Source organism: Trachemys scripta, chromosome 14 (assembly GCF_013100865.1).
Source record: "Trachemys scripta elegans isolate TJP31775 chromosome 14, CAS_Tse_1.0, whole genome shotgun sequence".
Classification (NCBI taxonomy): domain Eukaryota; kingdom Metazoa; phylum Chordata; order Testudines; family Emydidae; genus Trachemys; species Trachemys scripta.
The window spans coordinates 21,906,436-21,913,125 of NC_048311.1; positions in this window are offsets into that span (position 1 = coordinate 21,906,436).

The following is a 6,690-nucleotide window of genomic DNA, read 5'->3' on the forward strand; positions in this document are numbered from 1 at the left end:
ATTTATATGCTCACAGGTGTCCTTGTGATTAAATCTATCAGGCTCTGCAATCAAATCAGGTCAGGCACCTACATCCCAGCCTGCTTTCATACAGGAACTTAAACCCCACGGAACTGAATTTTGAACTGGCTGGACACAGGGCGATCACCTCACGGAAGGGGTGGAGTGGGGGCGGGGCCGAGGGCGGCAGGGAGGGAGGTGTCAGTAATGCCGCCCTCGGGCCAATGTACTAGTCCTCCTGTAGCCCTCATGGTCATTTGAGTTTGAGATGCCTGGGCTAAATTCTGGGCTAGTCCCCTGAGTTCAGCCCCCACAATGACCTGTCCATGGTCCTGCTGCTCTTCCAGGCACCAAGTCTTCCATCTTCAAGCTCCAGGCAACAGACTCCTCTGCCTCTGTTGCTTCCTTTTTTAATGGCCCTTCTGGCCCCTGGTTGGTTGCTCCAGCAGCCCTCTGATTGGCTACTTCTCTGCAGCCATTTTAGGCCACCTGGAGGACTTCTCTGCTTTTTTGGGGGGGCGGGGAAGGGGGAGCAGGAGGAGGCAGGGCTATGAGGTCTTCAACGGGGGTCCTCCAGACCTAGTCCACCCCATCACAGGAGTCAATAAAAGTATCTAGATAGATAATTTGCATGTCATGAGGGATTAAATTAGTTTCTTAAACTAAGAATCCCTCAGCAGTGTTAAAGCAAAAATAACTTCTCAAGTGCATGGATCACGTGACAGTCAGCAATGCTGATCTCTTGATACAACCTATTAAAAAAAGAAAAGCATATGAGGTCTCTTAAGGTTTTGCATTAAGATACAAGTTTGATATATATCACGTCTTTGGTACCTCTTGGAGATGGAAGTGAAAGCCTTATGGAGTGTTGAAGTGCGTTATTGACAGTGTTCTAGGCAATGTGAAGGTGGAAAGGAATGCGAAAAGACATCTTTTTATTTCCACGCTTTAAAAGTTTTGGTAGGAGAGGAGGTGTCCTGATGCAATATTACCTGCCACTAAATATAGTTTTTCTTTGCTAATTATTTCTAGTACAGCAGCACTCAGAAGCCCAAATCAAGATCAGGGCCCAGATGCACTGAAAGTTGTGCAAATACAAAATATGAGCCTGTCCCTTCTCCAAAGTGCTTACAATCCAACTATGGGCAAGATGTGATAGGTGGACGTAGGGCAAAGCAATGCTGGTCACAGGACATTTTTCCCCATGAAAAATTTCAAACAGACTTTGTTTGAACTTCTTCAAATTTCCCACAGAAAGCTTCAAACTGATTCAAAACAAGAATTTTCATTTTCAATCAGTTTGTTCAACTAAAAGTGTTATTTCTTTGGGGTTTTTTTGAAAAAAAAATCTAACTAAAATGACATTTAAGTAAAAGCAAAACTAAAATTTCTCTTTTCTTTTGAAATGTCCATTCAAAGTAAAAAATTTCATTTTGAATTTTACTGAAGAAACCAAAATCTTTCATTGGAATTTTCCTGTTACAAAACAGAATGTTAACAGAACCCGCAGCCATCTTGTATCCTTAGCCACTATACGCTGGAAGTGAGGACACCACATAGTCAGGAATAATTTGACCTAGCTATAAGTAGAGCAGACAAAACAGTTGCACAGCACCAGTGTTTGTTAGTGAGGATAAGAAAGTGACAGGTTCATAGGAATGAAAGGGAGTGTGAAGAACTGATCTTGGCTAGGGTGACCAGATAGCAACTGTGGAAAAAAAACAGGACGGGGGTAATAAGCACCTATATAAGAAAAAGTCCCCAAAAACGGGACATCTGGTCACCCTAATCTTGGCTCTAGGTGTCTGTGATTATAAGTTTTGTTTTTTGCTGAGAGCTGCTTTACTGATAAGAAGAAATGAGGGTTTTTGTTTTTTAAATAAACTGTTGCTAGAGAAATGGTCAGCCTATTCGAGATTTTCTGAGTTATTCCCCTGAAGTAACCTATAAAAAGATTGGTCACTGACAAAAAAATCTTCCCAGTGGCTAGGAGGAAGGCTGGCCACTGGAGACCTGCTACCAGGGCCGGCTCTAACGTTTTTGCCACCTCAAGCAGCAAAAAAACAAACAAACAAATCACAAAACCCACGATTGTGATTAGTGATTAGCTCTACCACTGCTTCATTCTTCGGCGGGAATTCGGCGGCAGGTCCTTCGCTCCCAGAGGGAATGAGGGACCCGCCGCCAAATTGCTGCCGAACAGCCAGACGTGCCACCCCTCTCCGTTGGTTGCTGCGCTGGTGCCTGGAGCCAGCCCTGTCTGCTACTGCCACTGGAGACCACCTCAGACTTTGGGTAACTAGCTGGGGTGCTCTCAACTATTGATATTTTGTGTGTGCTGTAGACTCAATAAAAATAAGGCTTTGGGGATGAAAGCACTTGTTTGTACCAATCATTTATCAGACGGAGGAGCTGTGTCCCCATTGATTTATTTCCTGCCAAGTGGATTTTTTCCTCCACAAGAGGTGTAGTGCTTATGTCACTGTAGTTAGGGTGATGCCGTATCTGTGTAGACACTGCGTTACTTACATCGGCTGTCAGCTCTGAATGGGGCTCATAACTTAAGCCCTTTCCCCAACCCCAGCGCTGACAACCTGAGCAATCCACCAGGCTCACAGGTGTGAGCCCCTGCCCTGCCACTGACAGCAGGGGGCTGGGGAGGCAGCTGTGAGCCCTGTACCTACAACTGAGGCGGTAAGCCCCAGGGCTGCAGGGCTCCAGCTGTCAGTGTCCCACAATGCCCCACTTCAGTCAGTGGAAGTGCTCCTGGTGACTATGTGCTTGCACCAACAGAAGGAGCACGTGTGGACATGAATCCCCGCTTTAGTTACTGCAGTGGCTGTATGTCAACCTAGCTCAAGTTGACTTAATTTTGTAGTGTAGATAAGCCCTCACTCAGAGTTACTGCCCTCCCAGCCTTTCCCAAGAGAAGAGAGGCAGCTGAGACACTGAGAACCCTTACAACGAAGGAAGTGGTTAGGCAGCCACAGAGTTTCATTGCAAACTCCTACTGAAGAAAGAGGGGCCCAGTTCTTCCTAGTAATACAAATAAAGAAGATTTTCTTGGAAGGAGACTCACCTGGAGTTGACGTCCCACCAGCCTGCAGCAAGAGACAGAACAATGAGGATTTTCCAAATTCTGGGTTGGATGCTTTTCCCAGGTAAGGCAGCAATGCGCTCCATATGCACCAGCAGAACCAGCCAGCGTTGTTCCTCCTCGGGCCCCTCGCACACCCACACGTGTGTGTTATCGGAGAGCGGCTGCTGAGAATGGAAGAGGGATTCCAAGAATGGTCCTTGAGGCTTCCAATAAACCTGCAGGAGCCCCAGTGCACTGCTCCTGGAGACTGGGAATTTGTACCTGCGTCTCTGGTGGGCCATGTATCATCTGAACCGCTCCTTACGATTTAGGCAGGAAATAAAGTTGCTCACTCAGTTCTGTCAGTTTGTTGATGTTTGGCCTCAGTGACTGAGCAGTTGAAACCTTCAGGATGGCAGCAAGGTGTGCGTCAGATAGTTGTGTTCGGTATTTTGACTTGTTTATATTCATTGTGGAAAAAAGTGATGCTGCCTCCATGGCTGATTCTGCCCAGCAACTAGTGATGGTATCTCTGTCCCTCTCCCCCAGCCAATGGGAGCTGCGAGGGGCAGCACCTGCAGCAGACATTGCTGGCAGCGTGTCTGCATGCGTCTCTCCTCTGTGGGCCACAGTGGGGAGGTTCTCAGACCGCAGATGGCCTGTGGGCCGGGACTTTGAGACCCCTGCTCTAGAGTACTGTGCAGTAATTTCCCCAAATATTCCAGCACAGCAACTGTAAGCTGTGGTGCATTGGACCACTCCTGTGCAATCGGGCAGTACATTTCCTTTGGGCGATTTTGCTGACAATGAAGGGTCATTTTGAGTTAGGCTGTTGTGCCAGGTGATTGGATTTAGCTGCTGTTCCAAGTCAGGTTCCATTCAGAAGGCTACATCTTCAGTACGTTTAAGGAGAAGAACAAGATTAGTTTAAAGGGCTGTGTCTGGGAGGCAAGGGAAAATTGTCACTTACCAGATTAATAGATGGGGTTTGGGTTGGTATCTAGAGTTACAGACGAGTCCTACAATTTAGATCTGGGTAGCTGTTAAATCAGCAATTGCCTCTGTGACGGGTTGGATCACAGAAACCCCCTTGGGAGCTGCCACCCGATGTGCAAAGACTGCCCCTGCTCCTGTTTTCCCTGCCAGCTCAGGACTCCAGCACCCTGTCTTGCTGAGCCAGACACTCCTGTTTGGCTCCACACACAGATCCAGGGTCTGAATCTCCTGTCCCAAAGCTGCAAGTTTACCTGAAAACAGCTCGCAGTAGCGCGCTTGTCTTTAGCACTCAGATGCCCAACTCCCAGTGGGGTCTAAACCCAGATAAATCCGTTTTGCCCTGCATAAAGCTTATGCAGGGCAAACTCATAAATTGTTCGCCCTCTATAACACTGATAGAGAGATATGCACAGTTGTTTGCTCCCCCAGGTATTAATACATACTCTGAGTAAATTACTAAATAAAAAGTGATTTTATTAAATACAGACAGTAGGATTTAAGTGGTTCAAAGTAGTAACAGACAGAACAAAGTAAGTCACAAGCAAAATAAAACAAAATGCGCAGATCTATGCCTAAACAAACTGAATACAGATACTTTCCTCACCAGTTCCAGAATGCTCCCTTCTACAGGCTAATCTCCTTTTAGCCTGGGTCCAGCAATCACTCACACCCCCTGTAGTTACTGTCCTTTGTTTCAGTCTCCTTCAAGTATCCTGGGGGGGGGTGGAGAGGCTCCTTCTTTAGCCAGCTGAAGACAAAATGGAGGGGTCTCCCACAGGTTTAAGTAGACTCTCTCTTGTGGGTGGGGACCTCCCTCTTCTGCAAAGCCCAGCTCCAAGATGGAGTTTTGGAGTCACCTGGGCAAGTCACATGCCCCTGCATGACTCAGTCTTTGCATTGTCCACATGGCATCTTGCATGTCTCCAGGAAGACTTCTCATGTGGATTGGAGCATTCCAAGATGCATTGTTCCCTAAGTGTCTCCTGATCAGGTACTTAACCTGGCAAATTCCTTCCTAAAGAAGCTGACCAAATGCCTCACAAAGCTTACTTAGAAATCATGCAAGCATACACCACATATTCTTAAGCTTGAGTAGAAAATGATATATACGTACAAATAGGATGAATAGATATAGTAGATCACAACCCTTACGGAGATATGTTACATGGCACAGGCAGCATAAAACATATTCCAGTTATGTCATACATACATTTATAAGCACCCCCTCCCCATAAAGCCTTATGGGGTACACTGTCACAGCCTCCTTACCTGTTGCTGTAACTTTGTTCTGATCTATTTTCTGTCTCATCCAGCTCTTGCAGGAGAATCTATGCAGAGGGACAAGAACATCAACCTACCAAGTTGGTAAGGAAGATCATAGTAGGTCCTGTTACTGTCCCATCTTAAATTCTGTCCTAGGAAGGTGCAATGTCACAGGTAGAACTGGGCAAATAATGTAACCAACGTTCTGCAGATACTCATTCAAACTTTGAAATTATTTTGCTTCAGCCAGGTGAAGCAATGGAATGGGTTACCTAGGGAGGTGGTGAAATCTCCATCCTTAGATGTTTTTAAGGCCCGGCTTGACAAAGCCCTGGCTGGGATGATTTAGTTGGGGTTGGTCCCGCTTTGAGCAGGGGGTTGGACTAGATGCCCTCCTGAAATCTCTTCCAACCCTAATCTTCTATGATTCTATATTCATGTCTCTTTAGCATTTGCTTTCTGCAAATATTCCAGGGATCAAGTTTACGACCAGGAATCTTTGACTAAAGAGTGAACTTCAAGCAAATGTTGCAGAATAGTCACAGAAAGCACATTTTGAATTTGCAATCATGACCACTCACCTCAGAAAACACGGCAAAGGCCATATTCGTCCAGCCAAGGAGTAGAAATGTACAAGGTGACCCACCTGTCCAATCAAAATAGCTAAAATTTTGAATTGTTGCAACAAATTGCTTATGCATAAGCTACAGACCAAAAGTTATCCACCAAAATTATTATTAGAAAATATTTGATGAGCAATTTTTTAAAAAAACCCACCGATCTAGTCATGGAAGAAAGGCTAAAGTAACTAAACAAATGATTCAGTAGGAATTGTTCACCCAGTTCCAGGTTCATTTGCTTCCCATGTTCTTGGAACAACTACAGCCATCTAAAGAGTGACAGTGAGATAGAAAAGGATTCTGCTCGGTGGAGACTGGAGGTAGAATGTGTCAGATCTATGTCAGGGATGGTAATGAGCACTCCCAGACTTGCACCATGCACCCACCAGGATACACAACGCTGGATCCTTGGCAACACAGAACTTGATCACCAAACCATGGTGAGGTCTAGGTCAGCTCTCCAGTCGCTAGGAAGCGCGCCAGATATCTGCGCTTGTAAACAAACCACGTCCCAGGGGCTCTCAGCCCCGCAGGACCCCACATCATGTGAGAGATGCTGGAGAATTCAACAGGGAACATTTCCCCATAACTTTACTGAATTGCATCAGAGCACCCCACTGGCACATTTCTAACAAGAGAAATTGCAGAATGGAGACGCTCAGATTCACACGGGAAATAATTTGGTTACTTAGGTTTCTTGGCAACAGTATGTGTAAAACAGAACAGCAAGCC